Source organism: Micropterus salmoides, unplaced genomic scaffold (assembly GCF_014851395.1).
Source record: "Micropterus salmoides isolate LMB-PRFRI ecotype aquatic unplaced genomic scaffold, ASM1485139v1 Ms_hic_scaffold_4697, whole genome shotgun sequence".
Taxonomy (NCBI): domain Eukaryota; kingdom Metazoa; phylum Chordata; class Actinopteri; order Centrarchiformes; family Centrarchidae; genus Micropterus; species Micropterus salmoides.
The window spans coordinates 349-11481 of NW_024044147.1; the positions used below are offsets into that span (position 1 = coordinate 349).

At 46.7% G+C, this 11133-nt stretch overlaps 1 long non-coding RNA gene across 1 annotated transcript; it reads right to left on the reverse strand.

Annotated features, from left to right (window-relative positions):
- Positions 1-414: 414 nt before the first annotated feature.
- Positions 415-3155, reverse strand: LOC119888060. Its single transcript, XR_005441839.1, has 4 exons — positions 3066-3155; positions 2923-2962; positions 2723-2844; positions 415-561 (listed from the first exon to the last, which is right to left on the reverse strand). It is a non-coding gene; the product is annotated as an uncharacterized LOC119888060 (long non-coding RNA).
- Positions 3156-11133: the final 7978 nt, after the last annotated feature.

Sequence of the window (11133 nt, forward strand, 5' to 3'; positions counted from 1 at the left end):
GGAAGTTTCCCTGGCTGTTTAGCTTCAATTTGTCCAAGTCTTTGAGTACTCGAGGATCTGCATGTTCACCGGAGGTTTCTCTTGGTCTAGCTATGACCATTTTGGTACTTGTCATTACTCTGTTCCGCCTTTGAACTAGATCTCCAACATCGTTTTTCGGAAGGATCTTGTAAAGTGTGTTTGGGTCCTGGTTCAGCGGGATGTTTGTGGCCAGAAAGTACTGGCCTGTTATCCGTACCTGTTGAAGGAGAAAGATGCACAAACTGTAACAAAACAAAACAAAGCTGCTGAGAGACTAGAAGGAGTTTAAGCTGAAGGTTTGTCCATGTGTGCAACAAAGTTCTTCACTCCAGAAAGTCTCATAGATGCCCGTCAGATCATAAACTCTGACTGTGAAAGCACCAACAGATCTTATACTCTTTATGTTTTTATTCTGTCCTCAGTGTGAGGGACTGTACACACTGACAGATGGCTAACAGGCTTCAAGAGAAAGTCAGAGGCTGGAGTAAAGTTCAAGGCTCTTTACTGTTGTCGTAATTCTCATGAAGGAATTTTGTAAAACTGAAATGATACAGAAAGAGAGCATCAATCACTGAATGCTATTCAAACATGTTATACATCACCAGACATAAAATAATCTACAGCTAAGCTACAAAGTTGTAACATAAACATATTACATCCAGCTTTACGTTCAAGCTGGTAACTTGTAAATATAGTACGTGCAGCTCTATGGAGGACCGATCCTGACAAATTCAGAAATAAATACAGAAATAAATAAATGCTCAATAAATAAATAAGCATCCGATTAAATTAAGTAAATAAATAAATGTAGGCAGTAATTAAATTATACAAGGAGACATAAATGTATATATCTATTTTAATTAGCTTCTTTACTTATTCACCTTTGTAATAATTACCTTATTTATTTATTGTCCGTTATAATCTTCAACTTTATTTATTAATTACTTCTTTTTTAAATATATTTATTTATGTGTGTGTTAATATTTCTGTCTGTTTTATTCTTCCGTTGCATTTTCTACCCTATTTATTTCCCCAGTGGTATTTATTTCTGTCTGTCCTTTTTACATTTCTCTATGCATTTCTGCCTTGTTATGCAAATGAGGAGGGGCGGGGTCTCAAGGGGTGAACTTCTCCCCTATTGGTGGACCAGTCAGATGGAAGAGCTCTAGGCCTTCTCTGCTTGCACACAGTCAGATGGCTTCCTTCAGTGCGCTGAGGTGTTTAGCAACTCTGTTTGAAGACACTACCAGCCATGTCTTTCATGTGGACACTCTGACAGACAGTGTTTTCAGTTTGCTTATTTATTTATTGAGCATTTATTTATTTCTGTATTTATTTCTGAATTTGTCAGGATCAGTCCTCCATAGAGCTCAACTGCTAAAACTAACATAAACTATGGGCGACCTCTTCACAGAAAGGCTATACAATAATACAATAGCTAGTTTAACGTTGGCAGTTTCACATGTAAACAAATATTCAAGTAACATCACAGAATGTCTTACATGACACTTGTGTATCAATGTAATTAACTATAAATTAAAATACAAATTACAAGTGATGCTTTCCCAAGGCCCAAGCAGAATGGGAAAAGGATAAGGTGACTGGAGCTGCAAGCTGAACGCACGGCATGTAGCTACTAATGTATTTCCTGATCAGACTGCATCATGTGACAAAATCAACCAATTAAAACAATGTAAGAATTATATATGAACATAATGAATTACCCCCAGATGACCACTAGGGGGAGAAAAAATTAAATGCAAAGTTCTTACAGAACACGACAGTTCTAACATTTCTGTCCTCAGAAGTTCACCAGCTAAATTAAAAACCGAACAACACCAGCACCATAAACACAGTACGTCCCCGTAAACCCAGGAAAAGAAAGATCGCAGAGAGCTGACCAGCAATGAAAGTCAATCAGCTCTTCTGAGTGTGAACAAAACTGTGTTTTCAGGTGAAATTAACAATAATTTACAACTGATCAGAATGTAAATAGTTGCATAGGATGGTTAATGTCATACAATACAAAATTATAAGCGTGATTAGGCCACGACGCTGTTTAATATGTGATGTCTGGCTGCAAATATAAAGTAAACTAGACAAAGACATCAAAAAAAGCATAGGGGACGTCAGATTATATCATTATGTCAAAGTACATTAACTTAAAGTCTGGAACTCTGAGTGTATTTTCTCTTTAAAAAGACAATTAATTAATTAATTAACAGACTCTCTCAAAAGATCTACAGTAGATATATTATTATTATTATTATATAAGAGTAAAAACTGAATTTTAAGTTTCGCGTTCTGTCGTTTCTTTTTCTCCGTTACTTTTCCTGATGTGTTGGATTTTTGGGTATCGACATATTTAGGCAGGTATCGTATCGAAGTCATAAGTTTGCTATCGACAAAAGTCCGGCTTCACAGAGTCACATCAGACTGCCGTTTCTGTCAAGTTCACCTCCGTTGTTTGAACTTTTGTATGTGGAGGCAGATATTTCCAAACCTGGAGACAACGTATTTCTCTTAAAGCTCTGTAAAAACTGTTCTATTAACATTCATGCCAATAAAGCAAATTTGAATTGAATTGACATAAAACTATCTGACTGGACAGATTAAAGGGACCAGAGCTAATGAGGATTTTTACATTTTTAGTTAACGGACACGTATATATAAAATACAGTCCCACTGTGAGTTTACTCACTGACTCCTGACGTGCGTTGTGATGGCCTCTACAATCCCAGCCAGCCAGTTCACGTCCACATCAGCCAAATTGGTCCCAGCTGAGAGCAGGAACACCAGCATCATCCAGGGCAGGAGATTCATCTGAACAGCAGAACATCAGTGTTTAGTTGACCTCCCAGTTAATCAGTTCAACTCCTAAATGATCGAAAAGTTTCTCACCTTCACTGCTGTTTCCAACAAGCTGCTCGTCTCCAACAAGCTGCAACAGGAAAGATTCAAAACTAAATGAACCTGCAGCAAAGTGAAACCAGGTTCTGGACGGAATTCAGCTCTGGACAAACTGCTGTTGGTGGTTTATTTACCTGCTCAGGTGGAGGAAGCTTTCTGCTGTCTTCAGCTGTACAAGTGGAGGCGGTGATGCTGTTTGCAGTAATTTATAGGGGGGAGGGGGGCAGGACAGGCAGTCCTCAGCTTAATCAAGACATTTAAAAATGGGGAAGAAAGAAAAGATGTTATCACACATCTGAAACCTCCCTGTCCACTTATTAATCCATAAAACTAGATCTTAATGAATATGAGAAATGTTTTTTGTTTGGCATCTTCCTTGTTTTACATTTTCTACGCAAATGAAGACTGCAGTGAGTTGAACCAGTTTAGAAACTGGACTCTACAACTACTAGCATGTAAAATGGTATAAAAGTGGATTTTTATCTAGATCTAGATTTCTGATTATGTTTATTTTGAATTTATGTAAAAGAACATCCGACAAGAAAATGAAATCAAGTAGACAAAATACAGTGATTAGAATAACACAATAAAATGTTTTTTAATTAATTAACAATAGTTGCAGCCAAAGACTTTTTAACTCTTGTCAATTTGCCTGGTGTGCCAGATTACCAGTCCAGCCCTGATCAGCTTATAAACCTCCTCAGGTCAAAAGTCCAAGGCCTAGAGAGGTCTTGGGACTAGTTTCTGAGGATTTGCTGCAGAGGTCTCCATTTCATATCAAGTTTTTATTTAAAGGCGCATCATGGAGTTTCCAGCGGCCACTAGCGGTGCGGTTCTAAGATTGCTACCAGGCGTGTGCTCGTACGTGTGTCTGGAACTCATGAGCCAGCAGAATCCGAAACACAACCGCTTTCATACAGAAATGCTGCAGGAACAGCAGCATGCAGGCTGTGGCTTTTCACTCAGACATGTTCAGGCTCTGTTACTTCAACGTTCCCGTCTCAGAGGCGGATCAACACGGCGGCGTACCTTTAATTCAGCGCAGCGAGCCGCACATCGGCTCAATCCTCCCAGGTGGAGAAGCCGTGTACCTGAGTATCATTAAAACCACAGTAAACCTAAACTGAACATTACGAAGCAAACAGCGGCAGGTCTGAGCTACTGTAGCGTTAGCTGGCTGTTCATGGCTGCATCACTATAGGCTAACGATAGTAAACAAATCGGTCCACATTTACTTTTCACCGTTACATCTTTTCAGGCTAAACCAACAGTGGTACACAGGATAGTAACATGGGTCATGTTAGTTGGTGAAGTAATGTGGAAAGAGATAGAACTTTGCACCGGATAACTCTAGCAACCTCTCGGCATTAGCTGGCGAGCTAATGTGACTTTCTCTGTTTCTCCAGCTTTACTGATGCTCACTTTGTTCTTACTCGACATCATCTGAACCTGTTTGGTCTGATGGGCTTCAGCACATAAACCTTTACTGCTGTTTTGGATCCTTACGTGGAGCCCGTGTTTTACTGTGAGCCGGTTGTTTTATGGTGCGGACTGCATGTCGTTAGCTGCCGTGTTGTTGCTGTAGTCTGAGCGCTCGGGAGACCTCACATTTAAAGCAGAATAGTGTCTGATGGAAGCAACAGAGAAAACAGGCGTGGGCTTAATTTCTAAGTGGGTTTTGAGCCCACTGACAATAAGACAATAAACATTTAATGATTTTCATTGAAAAACTTACATATAGCCCCCTTAAGGTGATGAAGACAAACTGTGATCAGTGTGTTGAAATGTTGAACTTGTGTTGTGTTGAACAGAGATAAGATCAAACTTCTGCTGCCTGGATGACCGACACTTTCACCTGAAACCAACTGCTGTGCTTACAAAGAGGTTTCATCATCTGCCAGCGAGGGTCAAACGTCAGAGACCTGGTTTCAGAGGTCTGGGGACTGGTTTCAGAGGTCAGAGAACTGGTTTCAGAGGTCTGGGGACTGGTTTCAGAGGTCAGAGAACTGGTTTCAGAGGTCAGAGAACTGGTTTCAGAGGTCTGGGGACTGGTTTCAGAGGTCAGAGAACTGGTTTCAGAGGTCTGGGGACTGGTTTCAGAGGTCAGAGGCCTGGTTTCAGAGGTCTGGGGACTGGTTTCAGAGGTCAGAGGCCTGGTTTCAGAGGTCTGGGGACTGGTTTCAGAGGTCAGAGAACTGGTTTCAGAGGTCAGAGAACTGGTTTCAGAGGTCAGAGGGCTGGTTTCAGAGGTCTGGGGACTGGTTTCAGAGGTCAGAGGACTGGTTTCAGAGTCAGAGGCCTGGTTTCAGAGATCAGAGGTCAGAGGCTGGTTTCAGAGGTCAGAGACTGGTTTCAGAGGTCAGAGGCTGGTTTCAGAGGTCAGAGGGCTGGTTTCAGAGGTCAGAGGGCTGGTTTCAGAGTCAGAGGCCTGGTTTTAGAGGTCAGAGGGCTGGTTTCAGAGGTCAGAGGCTGGTTTCAGAGTCAGAGGTCAGAGGGCTGGTTTCAGAGGTCAGAGGCCTGGTTTTAGAGGTCAGAGGGCTGGTTTCAGAGGTCAGAGGGCTGGTTTCAGAGGTCAGAGGCCTGGTTTCAGAGGTCAGAGGGCTGGTTTCAGAGGTCAGAGGCTGGTTTCAGAGGTCAGAGGCCTGGTTTCAGAGGTCAGAGGGCTGGTTTCAGAGGTCAGAGACCTGGTTTCAGAGGTCAGAGGGCTGGTTTCAGAGGTCAGAGGGCTGGTTTCAGAGGTCAGAGACCTGGTTTCAGAGGTCAGAGGGCTGGTTTTAGAGGTCAGAGGGCTGGTTTCAGAGGTCAGAGGCCTGGTTTCAGAGATCAGAGGTCAGAGGGCTGGTTTCAGAGGTCAGAGACCTGGTTTCAGAGGTCAGAGGGCTGGTTTCAGAGATCAGAGGCCTGGTTTCAGAGATCAGAGGCCTGGTTTCAGAGATCAGAGGTCAGAGGCCTGGTTTCAGAGGTCAGAGGTCAGAGGCCTGGTTTCAGAGGTCAGAGGCCTGGTTTCAGAGTTCAGAGGCCTGGTTTTAGAGGTCAGAGGCCTGGTTTCAGAGGTCAGAGGCCTGGTTTAGAGGTCAAGGCTGGTTTTAGAGGTCAGAGGGCTGGTTTTAGAGGTCAGAGGGCTGGTTTTAGAGATCAGAAGTCAGAGGCCTGGTTTTAGAGGTCAGAGGGCTGGTTTTAGAGATCAGAGGCTGGTTTTAGAGATCAGAGGCCTGGTTTTAGAGATCAAAGTTCAGAGGCCTTATTTCAAAGGTCAGAGGCCTGGTTTTAGAGGTCAGAGGGCTGGTTTTAGAGATCAAAGTTCAGAGGCCTTATTTCAAAGGTCAGAAGCCTGGTTTTAGAGGTCAGAGGGCTGGTTTCAGAGGTCAGAGGGCTGGTTTCAGAGATCAGAGGTCAGAGGGCTGGTTTCAGAGGTCAGAGACCTGGTTTCAGAGGTCAGAGGGCTGGTTTCAGAGGTCAGAGGGCTGGTTTTAGAGATCAGAAGTCAGAGGCCTGGTTTTAGAGGTCAGAGGGCTGGTTTTAGAGATCAGAAGTCAGAGGCCTGGTTTTAGAGGTCAGAGGGCTGGTTTTAGAGGTCAGAGGTCAGAGGCCTGGTTTTAGAGGTCAGAGGGCTGGTTTTAGAGGTCAGAGGGCTGGTTTTAGAGGTCAGAAGTCAGAGGCCTGGTTTTAGAGGTCAGAGGGCTGGTTTTAGAGGTCAGAGGTCAGAGGCCTGGTTTTAGAGGTCAGAGGGCTGGTTTTAGAGGTCAGAAGTCAGAGGCCTGGTTTTAGAGGTCAGAGGGCTGGTTTTAGAGGTCAGAGGTCAGAGGCCTGGTTTCAGAGGTCAGAGGCCTGGTTTTAGAGGTCAGAAGTCAGAGGCCTGGTTTTAGAGGTCAGAAGTCAGAGGCCTGGTTTTAGAGGTCAGAGGCCTGGTTTTAGAGATCAGAAGTCAGAGGCCTGGTTTCAGAGGTCAGAGGCCTGGTTTTAGAGGTCAGAGGGCTGGTTTCAGAGGTCAGAGGCCTGGTTTTAGAGGTCAGAGGCCTGGTTTTAGAGGTCAGAAGTCAGAGGCCTGGTTTTAGAGGTCAGAGGCCTGGTTTTAGAGATCAGAAGTCAGAGGCCTGGTTTCAGAGGTCAGAGGCCTGGTTTCAGAGGTCAGAGGCCTGGTTTCAGAGGTCAGAGGCCTGGTTTCAGAGATCAGAGGTCAGAGGGCTGGTTTCAGAGGTCAGAGGTCAGAGGCCTGGTTTTAGAGGTCAGAGGGCTGGTTTCAGAGGTCAGAGGCCTGGTTTCAGAGATCAGAGGTCAGAGGGCTGGTTTCAGAGGTCAGAGGGCTGGTTTCAGAGGTCAGAGGGCTGGTTTCAGAGGTCAGAGGGCTGGTTTCAGAGGTCAGAGGGCTGGTTTCAGAGGTCAGAGGGCTGGTTTCAGAGGTCAGAGGTCAGAGGGCTGGTTTCAGAGGTCAGAGACCTGGTTTCAGAGATCAGAGGCCTGGTTTCAGAGATCAGAGGTCAGAGGCCTGGTTTCAGAGATCAGAGGTCAGAGGCCTGGTTTCAGAGGTCAGAGGCCTGGTTTCAGAGGTCAGAGGCCTGGTTTCAGAGTTCAGAGGCCTGGTTTCAGAGGTCAGAGGCCTGGTTTTAGAGGTCAGAGGCCTGGTTTAAGAGGTCAAAGGCCTGGTTTTAGAGGTCAGAGGGCTGGTTTTAGAGATCAGAAGTCAGAGGCCTGGTTTTAGAGGTCAGAGGGCTGGTTTCAGAGATCAGAGGCCTGGTTTTAGAGATCAAAGTTCAGAGGCCTTATTTCAAAGGTCAGAAGCCTGGTTTTAGAGGTCAGAGGGCTGGTTTTAGAGATCAAAGTTCAGAGGCCTTATTTCAAAGGTCAGAGGCCTGGTTTTAGAGGTCAGAGGGCTGGTTTTAGAGGTCAGAGGCCTGGTTTCAGAGGTCAGAGGCCTGGTTTTAGAGGTCAGAGGCCTGGTTTCAGAGGTCAGAAGTCAGAGGCCTGGTTTTAGAGGTCAGAGGGCTGGTTTTAGAGGTCAGAAGTCAGAGGCCTGGTTTTAGAGGTCAGAGGCCTGGTTTTAGAGATCAGAAGTCAGAGGCCTGGTTTTAGAGGTCAGAGGCCTGGTTTTAGAGATCAGAGGTCAGAGGGCTGGTTTCAGAGGTCAGAGGTCAGAGGCCTGGTTTCAGAGATCAGAGGTCAGAGGGCTGGTTTTAGAGGTCAGAGGGCTGGTTTCAGAGGTCAGAGACCTGGTTTCAGAGGTCAGAGGGCTGGTTTCAGAGGTCAGAGGTCAGAGGCCTGGTTTTAGAGGTCAGAGGGCTGGTTTCAGAGGTCAGAGACCTGGTTTCAGAGGTCAGAGGGCTGGTTTCAGAGGTCAGAGGGCTGGTTTCAGAGGTCAGAGGGCTGGTTTCAGAGGTCAGAGGCCTGGTTTTAGAGGTCAGAGGGCTGGTTTCAGAGGTCAGAGGCCTGGTTTCAGAGATCAGAGGTCAGAGGGCTGGTTTCAGAGGTCAGAGACCTGGTTTCAGAGGTCAGAGGGCTGGTTTCAGAGGTCAGAGGCCTGGTTTCAGAGATCAAGGCCTGGTTTCAGAGATCAGAGGTCAGAGGCCTGGTTTCAGAGATCAGAGGTCAGAGGCCTGGTTTCAGAGGTCAGAGGCCTGGTTTCAGAGGTCAGAGGCCTGGTTTCAGAGGTCAGAGGCCTGGTTTTAGAGGTCAGAGGCCTGGTTTCAGAGGTCAGAGGCCTGGTTTAAGAGGTCAAGGCCTGGTTTTAGAGGTCAGAGGGCTGGTTTTAGAGATCAGAAGTCAGAGGCCTGGTTTTAGAGGTCAGAGGGCTGGTTTTAGAGGTCAGAGGGCTGGTTTCAGAGATCAGAGGCCTGGTTTTAGAGATCAAAGTTCAGAGGCCTTATTTCAAAGGTCAGAAGCCTGGTTTTAGAGGTCAGAGGGCTGGTTTTAGAGATCAAAGGTCAGAGGCCTGGTTTTAGAGGTCAGAGGCCTGGTTTTAGAGGTCAGAGGGCTGGTTTTAGAGGTCAGAGGCCTGGTTTCAGAGGTCAGAGGCCTGGTTTCAGAGGTCAGAAGTCAGAGGCCTGGTTTTAGAGGTCAGAGGGCTGGTTTTAGAGATCAGAAGTCAGAGGCCTGGTTTCAGAGGTCAGAGGCCTGGTTTTAGAGGTCAGAAGTCAGAGGCCTGGTTTTAGAGGTCAGAAGTCAGAGGCCTGGTTTTAGAGGTCAGAGGCCTGGTTTTAGAGATCAGAAGTCAGAGGCCTGGTTTCAGAGGTCAGAGGCCTGGTTTTAGAGGTCAGAGGGCTGGTTTCAGAGGTCAGAGGCCTGGTTTCAGAGATCAGAGGTCAGAGGGCTGGTTTCAGAGGTCAGAGGTCAGAGGCCTGGTTTTAGAGGTCAGAGGGCTGGTTTCAGAGGTCAGAGGCCTGGTTTCAGAGATCAGAGGTCAGAGGGCTGGTTTCAGAGGTCAGAGACCTGGTTTCAGAGGTCAGAGGGCTGGTTTCAGAGGTCAGAGGGCTGGTTTCAGAGGTCAGAGGGCTGGTTTCAGAGGTCAGAGGCCTGGTTTTAGAGGTCAGAGGGCTGGTTTCAGAGGTCAGAGGCCTGGTTTCAGAGATCAGAGGTCAGAGGGCTGGTTTCAGAGGTCAGAGACCTGGTTTCAGAGATCAGAGGCCTGGTTTCAGAGATCAGAGGTCAGAGGCCTGGTTTCAGAGATCAGAGGTCAGAGGCCTGGTTTCAGAGGTCAGAGGCCTGGTTTCAGAGGTCAGAGGCCTGGTTTCAGAGTTCAGAGGCCTGGTTTTAGAGGTCAGAGGCCTGGTTTCAGAGGTCAGAGGCCTGGTTTAAGAGGTCAAAGGCCTGGTTTTAGAGGTCAGAGGGCTGGTTTTAGAGATCAGAAGTCAGAGGCCTGGTTTTAGAGGTCAGAGGGCTGGTTTTAGAGGTCAGAGGGCTGGTTTCAGAGATCAGAGGCCTGGTTTTAGAGATCAAAGTTCAGAGGCCTTATTTCAAAGGTCAGAGGCCTGGTTTTAGAGGTCAGAGGGCTGGTTTTAGAGGTCAGAGGCCTGGTTTTAGAGGTCAGAGGCCTGGTTTCAGAGGTCAGAGGCCTGGTTTTAGAGGTCAGAGGCCTGGTTTTAGAGATCAGAAGTCAGAGGCCTGGTTTTAGAGGTCAGAGGCCTGGTTTTAGAGATCAGAAGTCAGAGGCCTGGTTTTAGAGGTCAGAGGCCTGGTTTTAGAGATCAAAGTTCAGAGGCCTGGTTTTAGAGATCAGAGGCCTGGTTTTAGAGGTCAGAGGGCTGGTTTCAGAGGTCAGAGGCCTGGTTTCAGAGATCAGAGGTCAGAGGGCTGGTTTCAGAGGTCAGAGACCTGGTTTCAGAGATCAGAGGCCTGGTTTCAGAGATCAGAGGTCAGAGGCCTGGTTTCAGAGATCAGAGGTCAGAGGCCTGGTTTCAGAGGTCAGAGGCCTGGTTTCAGAGGTCAGAGGCCTGGTTTCAGAGGTCAGAGGCCTGGTTTCAGAGGTCAGAGGCCTGGTTTAAGAGGTCAGAGGCCTGGTTTTAGAGATCAGAAGTCAGAGGCCTGGTTTTAGAGATCAGAAGTCAGAGGCCTGGTTTTAGAGGTCAGAGGCCTGGTTTTAGAGGTCAGAGGGCTGGTTTTAGAGGTCAGAGGGCTGGTTTCAGAGATCAGAGGCCTGGTTTTAGAGATCAAAGTTCAGAGGCCTTATTTCAAAGGTCAGAAGCCTGGTTTTAGAGGTCAGAGGGCTGGTTTTAGAGATCAGAAGTCAGAGGCCTGGTTTTAGAGGTCAGAGGGCTGGTTTTAGAGGTCAGAGGGCTGGTTTCAGAGATCAGAGGCCTGGTTTTAGAGATCAAAGTTCAGAGGCCTTATTTCAAAGGTCAGAAGCCTGGTTTTAGAGGTCAGAGGGCTGGTTTTAGAGATCAAAGTTCAGAGGCCTTATTTCAAAGGTCAGAGGCCTGGTTTTAGAGGTCAGAGGCCTGGTTTTAGAGGTCAGAGGGCTGGTTTTAGAGGTCAGAGGCCTGGTTTTAGAGGTCAGAGGCCTGGTTTCAGAGGTCAGAGGCTGGTTTAAGAGGTCAAAGGCCTGGTTTTAGAGGTCAAGGGCTGGTTTTAGAGATCAGAGTCAGAGGCCTGGTTTTAGAGGTCAGAGGGCTGGTTTCAGAGATCAGAGGCCTGGTTTAGAGATCAAAGTTCAGAGGCCTTATTTCAAAGGTCAGAACCTGGTTTTAGAGGTCAGAGGGCTGGTTTTAGAGA